The 12,313-nt window shown below is 55.4% G+C and overlaps 1 long non-coding RNA gene across 1 annotated transcript in view; it reads left to right on the top strand.

Moving 5' to 3' along the window:
- LOC144827593 (uncharacterized) overlaps positions 1-12,313 on the top strand; it is an 80,080-nt gene that overhangs the window by 21,314 nt on the left and 46,453 nt on the right. The window lies entirely within an intron of this gene.

Genomic DNA, 12,313 nt, shown 5'->3' on the forward strand with positions numbered 1-12,313 from the left:
GAAGGTGCGTGCCTAGGGATCTTCTTCAGGTTCCGCTGGGGGATCTAGTGTCAATTCCCTATAGTCAGCTCACCTCTTCCATATCTTGAAGTGCTTGCGGGGGCATCCTCGTGCTTCGAATATTGGTCGTTCTAGACCCATACAAAAGTCTAATCCGGCTCTCCATGCACACAGGGGAGGGGCCCTCTCGTCCTTCCAAGCACGGGCCAGATCCCTTTTGGCCAATACTAGCCCCAATAGCAACAAGTGGCGTTTATATATGTTCCCACCAACCCCTTCAAGGATGTGAAGTAGCCCTAGGCGATGAGTGCGTGGAAGGTCCCAATTCAGTACTTCAGACAGGCAGTTCCATACACCCCTCCAGAAACCAACTATTCTAGGACACGACCATACCGTATGGAGCAGTGTACCCACCGCCGCCCCACAGCGCAGACATTCCGGTGACCCAATCAGTCCTGCCTTCCACAGCCGCTCACGGGTATAGTAAGCCCTATGCGGAATTTTGAATTGGATTAACCTGAGCCGGATCGCGATGGCAGTCCCCCGCGGGGACTCCAGGGCCTCCCTCCAATCATCCTCATCCATGGGGCCAATGTCAGCCTCCCAGGCCATCCGCAGGGGAAGAAGGGTGGAGGAGCAGTGAGTGACCATCGTTTGATATATACGGGATACCTTTTTATCCCCGAGGTTGCTCATGAAGTGAGTCTAGATTGGCAATGCTGGGTGCCAGTGCATGTCTAAATTGCAGATAGCAAAAAAACTGGGTCCGGGGCATGCGGAACTCTGCACTGAGCTCCTGGAACGATTTGAGCGTAGCTCCGGACATCACATGTCCCAGCAACGAGATCCCAATTGTGTCCCAGCCGTCAAATCCTGACAGCGAGGCAAGTTCGGGGAGTCGTCCATTATGCCACAACGGTGTTTCTGCAGTTAGTCTACCCCACCAGCCCATGTGACGTAACGCCTGTCGCCACACAGCGAAGACAGTTTTCGTAACACTAGGCAATGTCCGCCGCAGCCGGGCTGAGTAGAGGATCGTGTGGAGCGTATTGTTGCCCATCCGTGCGCGCTCTAGGGCGTAAGCCGGGTCGCTGCCGTCGCTGTACCACCAGTCATTTAGGATGAGCAGGTGGGAAGCTTGATAATAGGACAGAAGGTCCGAGGTGGCAAGTCCTCCGCAATGTGTAGATAAGAAGCACGTACGCAGCGCCACCCTGGCAGCCCCCCCAGCCCACAGGAAGCGTCCCAAGACAGAGTTGACCTGCCGAAACCACTGGGGTGTGATAGGGTGGGGATAATTCTGCAGCTGATATAGGAGGCGTGGAAGCGCCACCATTTTGAAAATTGCGGACCTACCAAAGATAGTGAGGGGCATCCGAGACCACGTTTTCACATCTGCTTGAACCCGCTCCCAAACAGGCATTATGTTGCATTCTCAGGTAAGGCTCACCGATTCCGACAGGAACACCCCCAGATATTTCAAACCGCCGGCAGCCACCTGCAGTCCCGATGTCCAGGGGTCCGTCACAGTACCACCCCCAAGGACCCACAGGGTGGATTTGCGTAGGTTCAGGTAAAGGTCCGAGACCTCCCCAAAGACCCGCATTATCTCCAACACCCGCGGCCCGAGCGTCGCAGGTCAGTAAGAAAGAAGAGGACATCGTCCGCGTACAACGCGATCCTATCAGAGAGGTCCCCGGTCCACACAAAGCCTCGCATCTATGCGCACCCAAGCGGCCAGAGGCTCCATGGCGAGGGCGTACAAGTAAGGGTATAGAGGACACCCCTGCCGGGTCCCCCGTCCAATGCGAAACGTCTCTGACACCGCCCCCGCGACTCGCACCGCAGCCGTGATGTCAGTATAGAGTAGCTTGACATATCGGGCCGAGATTGAGGCGGGGCAGGAGCGCAAAAAGGTATGTCCAGCTCACCGAATCAAAGGCTTTGTTGACATCGGCTAGCAACAAAGCCGCCTGTTCACCCATGGCCCCCATGGCATCCACCGCAGCCTGTGCGCGCCGGATATTATGGCGCGTTGCCCTGCGAGGCATGAAGCCAGCTTGGTCCGGGTGGACTAGGTCTGTTATGTATGGGAGCAACCGATTCGCCAGGGCCTTTGCCAGTATTTTGGCCTCTTCATTAAGTAAGGAGATGGGGCGATAGGAGTCATGTCTATCTGGGGGTCTACCTGGTTTCTGAAAGACCACTACTTTGGCATGGCGCCAATCCGGGGGCAGCTTGCCCCGTGCACGCGCCGTCTCAAGTGCACGACGATAGTGGAATCCCAGTTGTACATGGAATTTCTTGTAAAACTCACATGGGTAGCCGCTCGGCCCGGGGGCCTTACCTACATTGAGCTGTCCCAGGGCCTCCCCCAGTTCCTCCGCTGTGAGGGGAGCATCAAGGGCCCTCCTGGTCTCATCCGATACCGCTTTAGGCGGCAAATCATCTATGAATTTAGCCACTTCATCTACAGATAAACGGTCACACGGGGCATATTGTGGCGTGAAGTAGCTAGCAAAGCTCGCCGCTAATTCGTTTGGGTCAGTAATAACCACCCAGTCGTCAGCAGTAAGGCCTGGCAGTGTAATGGGTTGAAGGCTGCGTTGACAAAGTCTATGGAGCAGTGTGCATGATTTATCTCCCCACTGGTATATTCTACTCTGCGTGGCCAGCCACGCCTGTTTGGCCTCATCCATTAAAACCGACGCATAGGATTGCTGTGCCTGGAAAAGCAACCGTATTACAACTTCATCTCCTCCTCCCCGACTCTGCTGCTCTAAAGTTTCTACCAGCGCGGCCGCCGCCGTGATTGTCTCCCTACGCCCACGACGGGCCGCAGTACACCACGCGATGTCCACCCCCCGTATAGTGGGCTTCAAGGCCTCCCATACCACCACTGCGTCGACGTCATCTACCAGGTTTTCTGGCCAATAGTGGTCTATTGCCTCCCGAAGATGTTTGATATAACCAGGCTGCTGGAGATGCCACGAGGACATCCTCCACCTGAAGGGTTGATGTTTTCTAAGGAGTTCCACACTGACCGACACAGGGGAATGATCGGACAGTCCCCTCGGTAAAGTCTCTGCCGCTCTCACCCTGCAGAGGCATACTCTGGGCACAAACACATAATCTAATCGTGAGAAGGAGCCATGCACAGCAGATACAAACGTGTACTCGCGCGCTGTAGGGTGCATGTGTCGCCACGTATCCACCCAGCCCATTCCTTCACTCATAGCATGCAGCCTAGTGGGGGGGGGGAGTCCAAGCATCTCCTGGCGCCTCTGACGGTCCATACATACATCCATCACCTCGTTCCAATCCCCCCCAACCACCGCTAAGGACTCCGGGATGTCCTCCCACACTGTGAACAGTCTCTCAGCCAGGGCCCACTGCAGAGGGGGGGGGGGCATATACACTCCCAAAGACCACGGGCTCTGTGCCCACCATTCCCTTGACAAAGAGATAGCGACCCTGCGGGTCCACCCACTGCTTCTCATGGATGTAGGCCACCCTACGATGAATTAAAATAGCCACCCCTCTGGACCCCCTGGAAAATCCGGCGTGGAAAACCTGATGATAACCAAACCTCTGCAGACTGAGCACCTTTGATCCCATCATATGAGTTTCTTGGAGCAAGAGCACTTCAGCGACCTCTCTCTTCCCCCAGCGCAAGACTGCCCCACGTTTAACCTTGTCCAGCATCCCCCTGACATTCCATGTAATCACTCGCAGGGACTCCTCAGGGAGTCTATGTATCGCATTAGCCATAATCAAGTGGGACCCACCAAGGAGGCCCTCTGCGCCAACACCACCCATTGCGCACCAACATCAGCATCTTTGTAAATAACACGTGCATTCCCCCCCACCTACCCCAGGACCCGAACACAACAAGAAAGGCAACATCCGCTTTCTCCCACACCCCCCAAGCCCCCCCTCCTCAACCTTCCCCTTCCCCGCTACACGCACCCCACACCCCCCCCCCCTATACCTCATGGAACTATGAAGTACCTGTCGCGGCATGGGCAACCCCGAGCCCAAAACGGAGGGCCCAAGACCAACCATGCCAATGGATCCCAACTCCCCGAAACCCAGTAGTCTCAACCCCCCACCCCTAATAACTCCTACCTTAGTAGGAGAATGGCAGCCCCTAATAGGTCATCCCCGAGCCACACTCTACCACCCCACTCATGTTCAATAACTCAGTTTCGAATTGACGCTGAGGCATCGACAATGTATTCAGTTCGCTGGGCCTCAAGCGCACCGTCTCCAACAATCGGGAACTACACCACCAAACAGGGAGCACAGAGTACCCGAGGCCTTCAGTGATCTTTCCCAGATTGGTCTGAGTCCTCAGTTCTGCCGCTATCTTGTGTACCGGTGACAGAGACTGACCGCTTCCGTGATTTGGACCTCCGGTTTCTCCTGCTCTTGGCCGTTCGGTCTCCTCGTTCCTGCGATGACCCCCTCGAAGAGCCCGGGTTCAGTCCCGGCTGGGCATGCGGCCTGAGGGCCACCGTTTCGTCAGTCTATTTAAAGAGGTCCTCCGGAGAGTCGAAAAACAGCGTTTTGGACTGGAAAATCACCCTCAGACGAGCCGGGTACAGCAGAGAGTATTGGAGATTCAGGCCTCGCAGCTTCGCCTTTGCGTTCATGAAGGATTGGCGCTGTTGCTGTACGAGCTTGGTATAGTCTGGAAAAATCATGATCTTTCGGTTCTCGTATAGAATAGCATCCTTGGTTCTCGCTTCCTTCAAAATGGCATCCCGGTCGTGATAATTCAATAGTCTTGCTATCACTGCCCTGGGCCGTTCACCCTCCGGCGGCCTCTGTGTCAGGGCACGATGTGCGCGTTCAACGACGAAGCAGTTGGATAGCGCCCCCGGGGGCAGCCAGCTCATCAGCCACTGAGTAAGAAACTGTTCCCATGTTCCCCTTCTCACATCGTTCCGGAAAGCCGATGAACCGGAGGTTGTTTCGACGTGCGCGTCCCTCCGCATCCTCCGCCCGGAGCGCTAGGCCCTTTTGCGCAGTTTCCATTACCGCCATCCTCTTCTTTAGGGAACCCACGTTGTCTTCTACCACCGAAATTCTGGATTCTGATTCCGTAATCCGCGCCACTGCATTCTGCAAATCCTGGCGTAGTAAGGTGACATCTGCGCCCACCGCGCCTATTTTGGCGTCTAGCATATCCCTGGATTGGGTGATGGCTGCCATAAGCGCTGCGTTGTCCGGCCCCCCTCCTTGTCCTCCTCCCGAGGGTCCGGGGCCCCCACTGGGTCCTGTGAATTTATCGATGGTCGGCTGTTTGGTGAGGCCGCCACCTCCTCCCCTGGTCATGGTTGCAGACTACCCGTGGGCCACTGATAGTAGATGCAGTCGCGGCAGTACAGGGTCCTCTATTCCGTCTGCAAAGTCCAAGAGGAACCCACACAGCAGTTCTCCCCCCGCCGCGGGGTTCGGACACCTGTATCCCTGACCTGGCACTGTTCCTCGGGCAGGCCGAGGCTGGCCCCGGGATCCACACCCCAGTCGTCGGCGGCCTTCGCGTCTCACACACTACTGGCTGGACCGTGCCTCACCTCCGTGTGCTGCAGGCCCGGCGGCGCCGGTCACCCGCCCCCAGTACCAGCCACCACTCCTGCAAATGTCCGGGACCCAGGCGGAGGTACTCACAGTTCGCCGTCAGTCACGGGGCAGTGCCAGAACCGGGTCGGCCCACAGGTTACCGTCCAGCCACACTCCGGTCTGCCACCTATGGAGGATCAGCAGGGAAGACCCAACACTCGACGCCGGGACCTCCTCCAACCGATCGCAGCTCTCAGGTACTGTCGAGGCCCAGCTGTGGCAACGGCCCGCGGTGATCCCTGGGCGGGGACCACAAAATTCGAGGCCCTGGCTGCGCTGGGTCCACAAGGCCGCGGCTTCCGGCCGGACGAGCTCACGGCATCTAGGATCTCCACACCTCCAGCGGGGTTCTTGGAGGATAGTGCTGACCGCCCCCCGTCCCTCTGGGCAGTCGAGATGCAGGACAATCAGCGGGTCGGCCGAGCCACACAGACACCCTCCGGCCGGGAGGCGCCAAAATCAAGGCCCCTGCTTCCCCGCAGCGCGCCAGGCCGCACTCTCCTCTCCGCTGCCCAGCCGTGTCCGATAATTCTGGAGCTCCGCGGACTGCACCGGAGGATCCCTGGCACCCTCAGCAACATTCGCCTCACATGGGCTGTGGTGTATGGGCTCGGGGGCCAGGATAATCTGCCGGATGGTTAACGGGCCGGCGGGAGCTCTAGTAAGCTGCAACCGCCATCGCCGCTCGTGAAACCACGCCCCCGCATCATTTTAGATTTAATAACAATTATGCTTGGGTGGAGTTTGCAGAGTCCAATGGCGTAGCACAGGCCCCACAGTGCGTGTGGGGAGGGCCAGAGCTGCAGTGGGCCCCCTCAGCACAGTACTCTGGCCTGAGAGCTCCTGATTAAATCCAGAGCCCCTCCGTGTACCTTGCAGAGAGGCCCCCTCAAGAGCCGTTGCGCCACTATGCAGAACTCGGCAAAGTGGTCCAAAGATTTTGGAGTTCCACGGGGTGTAGTTCTCCAGTGCACCCATTTTGTTGTGTTTTTACATCAAATACAGCATGGAGTACATTCTTGTGTTGGAAACTGTGCTCAAACAGCACCATGAGGTGTGCTTGGGCAGGGCCATATTGTTTTCTTACTCTGTGCATGGTGCTGGGCTGTTTTGAATCAATTTGAAATCTTTTCAATACTCTGCCCTCCTAATTAATCTACCCCTCATTTGTATTTATAGCATTAGTGTGTGTTTTTGTGCCTGTGCGTATTTTACACTTGGTTTCTTTTTTCATGGTTTTTCATCAGTTTTTGTACTTTTATTTTTTATTTTTCCTTGGTCCTTAATTGTATTTTCTTTTCTTTATTCCTTCCTTCCCTGTTTTTCTTTTATTTCCCCCATCCAGTGCCATGGCAGAGTGGGGCAAACAGGGAGAGCGCCAGCGGCAGGTCCCCCCTGAACTGCGAGCAGCAGCAGCAGACTACACTGTGGATTGCAGCGCCACCAAGGGGGGCAATCTTTTGTGAGGCAGAGGTGGCAGCACTAGTTTATTTTGTGCAGCACCACCTTCCCTCCATCCAGGCAGCAGGCGGTAGGCCTGGCACACAGTTGCCTCTGTCAGCTGCGTTGGTGGTGGGTGTACAGGTTTGTGCAGTGCATTAGGCAAGTACAGCACACAACCCAGCAGCTGACGCACTGCTGGGTCTTCGACTGGGAGATGGACCTGTTCGACCTCCTAGGCATCGAGATTGCTGGGCTCGGTGAATATTAATTATTTTTGAGTGTGTGTTATACAATGCTAATATTTTATTTCAAATAGTATGCTGCTCACACTCCGAGGTAAATTACGTTTAGTTTATGTGAAGAATATAATTATGTGATCCTGTTTGAGCTAGGCAGGTGCTCGGTGCAACCTAATCTTACTCATCGGTGCTCATGTTGGATGATTATTTAAGAAGGTATTGCAAACTCCTCTGTCCTACTTTCACCATAGTGTTTTAGTGATATCTGTGAGTTAGCATTCTCTGTGACTTTCTTTATGTAGCTTGTGCATTTCCCAGCAATTATACCATGATGTGTAGTACTAGTATGCATCTATGCATTGCAAAAAAGGAAGACGGAGCTGGTCCATTAATGGGGTTGAGAAGTAAGAATAGAATCAAAGAATATTCATTGCATGGCATTAGTTACAAATGTAGTTTTTGTTAAGGAAATTTGGAATAGGGATTTTATGATTAATGTGGCCAACTCGATAATAGTTGATACTAGTACCATAGGCAATCGGATTTAAATAAGTACAATGTTACTGTGTTTGCCTGTCATAATATTTTGTGGAGATTAACTGTACCACTAAACTAGTTTTTTATTCTTCTTTATTTCTTACAAGATGTTTGATATAACCAGGCTGCTGGAGATGCCACGAGGACATCCTCCACCTGAAGGGTTGATGTTTTCTAAGGAGTTCCACACTGACCGACACAGGGGAATGATCGGACAGTCCCCTCGGTAAAGTCTCTGCCGCTCTCACCCTGCAGAGGCATACTCTGGGCACAAACACATAATCTAATCGTGAGAAGGAGCCATGCACAGCAGATACAAACGTGTACTCGCGCGCTGTAGGGTGCATATGTCGCCACGTATCCACCCAGCCCATTCCTTCACTCATAGCATGCAGCCTAGTGGGGGGGGGAGTCCAAGCATCTCCTGGCGCCTCTGACGGTCCATACATACATCCATCACCTCGTTCCAATCCCCCCCAACCACCGCTAAGGACTCCGGGATGTCCTCCCACACTGTGAACAGTCTCTCAGCCAGGGCCCACTGCAGAGGGGGGGGGGCATATACACTCCCAAAGACCACGGGCTCTGTGCCCACCATTCCCTTGACAAAGAGATAGCGACCCTGCGGGTCCACCCACTGCTTCTCATGGATGTAGGCCACCCTACGATGAATTAAAATAGCCACCCCTCTGGACCCCCTGGAAAATCCGGCGTGGAAAACCTGATGATAACCAAACCTCTGCAGACTGAGCACCTTTGATCCCATCATATGAGTTTCTTGGAGCAAGAGCACTTCAGCGACCTCTCTCTTCCCCCAGCGCAAGACTGCCCCACGTTTAACCTTGTCCAGCATCCCCCTGACATTCCATGTAATCACTCGCAGGGACTCCTCAGGGAGTCTATGTATCGCATTAGCCATAATCAAGTGGGACCCACCAAGGAGGCCCTCTGCGCCAACACCACCCATTGCGCACCAACATCAGCATCTTTGTAAATAACACGTGCATTCCCCCCCACCTACCCCAGGACCCGAACACAACAAGAAAGGCAACATCCGCTTTCTCCCACACCCCCCAAGCCCCCCCTCCTCAACCTTCCCCTTCCCCGCTACACGCACCCCACACCCCCCCCTATACCTCATGGAACTATGAAGTACCTGTCGCGGCATGGGCAACCCCGAGCCCAAAACGGAGGGCCCAAGACCAACCATGCCAATGGATCCCAACTCCCCGAAACCCAGTAGTCTCAACCCCCCACCCCTAATAACTCCTACCTTAGTAGGAGAATGGCAGCCCCTAATAGGTCATCCCCGAGCCACACTCTACCACCCCACTCATGTTCAATAACTCAGTTTCGAATTGACGCTGAGGCATCGACAATGTATTCAGTTCGCTGGGCCTCAAGCGCACCGTCTCCAACAATCGGGAACTACACCACCAAACAGGGAGCACAGAGTACCCGAGGCCTTCAGTGATCTTTCCCAGATTGGTCTGAGTCCTCAGTTCTGCCGCTATCTTGTGTACCGGTGACAGAGACTGACCGCTTCCGTGATTTGGACCTCCGGTTTCTCCTGCTCTTGGCCGTTCGGTCTCCTCGTTCCTGCGATGACCCCCTCGAAGAGCCCGGGTTCAGTCCCGGCTGGGCATGCGGCCTGAGGGCCACCGTTTCGTCAGTCTATTTAAAGAGGTCCTCCGGAGAGTCGAAAAACAGCGTTTTGGACTGGAAAATCACCCTCAGACGAGCCGGGTACAGCAGAGAGTATTGGAGATTCAGGCCTCGCAGCTTCGCCTTTGCGTTCATGAAGGATTGGCGCTGTTGCTGTACGAGCTTGGTATAGTCTGGAAAAATCATGATCTTTCGGTTCTCGTATAGAATAGCATCCTTGGTTCTCGCTTCCTTCAAAATGGCATCCCGGTCGTGATAATTCAATAGTCTTGCTATCACTGCCCTGGGCCGTTCACCCTCCGGCGGCCTCTGTGTCAGGGCACGATGTGCGCGTTCAACGACGAAGCAGTTGGATAGCGCCCCCGGGGGCAGCCAGCTCATCAGCCACTGAGTAAGAAACTGTTCCCATGTTCCCCTTCTCACATCGTTCCGGAAAGCCGATGAACCGGAGGTTGTTTCGACGTGCGCGTCCCTCCGCATCCTCCGCCCGGAGCGCTAGGCCCTTTTGCGCAGTTTCCATTACCGCCATCCTCTTCTTTAGGGAACCCACGTTGTCTTCTACCACCGAAATTCTGGATTCTGATTCCGTAATCCGCGCCACTGCATTCTGCAAATCCTGGCGTAGTAAGGTGACATCTGCGCCCACCGCGCCTATTTTGGCGTCTAGCATATCCCTGGATTGGGTGATGGCTGCCATAAGCGCTGCGTTGTCCGGCCCCCCTCCTTGTCCTCCTCCCGAGGGTCCGGGGCCCCCACTGGGTCCTGTGAATTTATCGATGGTCGGCTGTTTGGTGAGGCCGCCACCTCCTCCCCTGGTCATGGTTGCAGACTACCCGTGGGCCACTGATAGTAGATGCAGTCGCGGCAGTACAGGGTCCTCTATTCCGTCTGCAAAGTCCAAGAGGAACCCACACAGCAGTTCTCCCCCCGCCGCGGGGTTCGGACACCTGTATCCCTGACCTGGCACTGTTCCTCGGGCAGGCCGAGGCTGGCCCCGGGATCCACACCCCAGTCGTCGGCGGCCTTCGCGTCTCACACACTACTGGCTGGACCGTGCCTCACCTCCGTGTGCTGCAGGCCCGGCGGCGCCGGTCACCCGCCCCCAGTACCAGCCACCACTCCTGCAAATGTCCGGGACCCAGGCGGAGGTACTCACAGTTCGCCGTCAGTCACGGGGCAGTGCCAGAACCGGGTCGGCCCACAGGTTACCGTCCAGCCACACTCCGGTCTGCCACCTATGGAGGATCAGCAGGGAAGACCCAACACTCGACGCCGGGACCTCCTCCAACCGATCGCAGCTCTCAGGTACTGTCGAGGCCCAGCTGTGGCAACGGCCCGCGGTGATCCCTGGGCGGGGACCACAAAATTCGAGGCCCTGGCTGCGCTGGGTCCACAAGGCCGCGGCTTCCGGCCGGACGAGCTCACGGCATCTAGGATCTCCACACCTCCAGCGGGGTTCTTGGAGGATAGTGCTGACCGCCCCCCGTCCCTCTGGGCAGTCGAGATGCAGGACAATCAGCGGGTCGGCCGAGCCACACAGACACCCTCCGGCCGGGAGGCGCCAAAATCAAGGCCCCTGCTTCCCCGCAGCGCGCCAGGCCGCACTCTCCTCTCCGCTGCCCAGCCGTGTCCGATAATTCTGGAGCTCCGCGGACTGCACCGGAGGATCCCTGGCACCCTCAGCAACATTCGCCTCACATGGGCTGTGGTGTATGGGCTCGGGGGCCAGGATAATCTGCCGGATGGTTAACGGGCCGGCGGGAGCTCTAGTAAGCTGCAACCGCCATCGCCGCACGTGAAACCACGCCCCCGCATCATTTTAGATTTAATAACAATTATGCTTGGGTGGAGTTTGCAGAGTCCAATGGCGTAGCACAGGCCCCACAGTGCGTGTGGGGAGGGCCAGAGCTGCAGTGGGCCCCCTCAGCACAGTACTCTGGCCTGAGAGCTCCTGATTAAATCCAGAGCCCCTCCGTGTACCTTGCAGAGAGGCCCCCTCAAGAGCCGTTGCGCCACTATGCAGAACTCGGCAAAGTGGTCCAAAGATTTTGGAGTTCCACGGGGTGTAGTTCTCCAGTGCACCCATTTTGTTGTGTTTTTACATCAAATACAGCATGGAGTACATTCTTGTGTTGGAAACTGTGCTCAAACAGCACCATGAGGTGTGCTTGGGCAGGGCCATATTGTTTTCTTACTCTGTGCATGGTGCTGGGCTGTTTTGAATCAATTTGAAATCTTTTCAATACTCTGCCCTCCTAATTAATCTACCCCTCATTTGTATTTATAGCATTAGTGTGTGTTTTTGTGCCTGTGCGTATTTTACACTTGGTTTCTTTTTTCATGGTTTTTCATCAGTTTTTGTACTTTTATTTTTTATTTTTCCTTGGTCCTTAATTGTATTTTCATTTCTTTATTCCTTCCTTCCCTGTTTTTCTTTTATTTCCCCCATCCAGTGCCATGGCAGAGTGGGGCAAACAGGGAGAGCGCCAGCGGCAGGTCCCCCCTGAACTGCGAGCAGCAGCAGCAGACTACACTGTGGATTGCAGCGCCACCAAGGGGGGCAATCTTTTGTGAGGCAGAGGTGGCAGCACTAGTTTATTTTGTGCAGCACCACCTTCCCTCCATCCAGGCAGCAGGCGGTAGGCCTGGCACACAGTTGCCTCTGTCAGCTGCGTTGGTGGTGGGTGTACAGGTTTGTGCAGTGCATTAGGCAAGTACAGCACACAACCCAGCAGCTGACGCACTGCTGGGTCTTCGACTGGGAGATGGACCTGTTCGACCTCCTAGGCATCGAGATTGCT

The sequence above is a fragment of the Lissotriton helveticus genome, chromosome 4_1, assembly GCF_964261635.1.
Source record: "Lissotriton helveticus chromosome 4_1, aLisHel1.1, whole genome shotgun sequence".
NCBI classification, from domain to species: domain Eukaryota; kingdom Metazoa; phylum Chordata; class Amphibia; order Caudata; family Salamandridae; genus Lissotriton; species Lissotriton helveticus.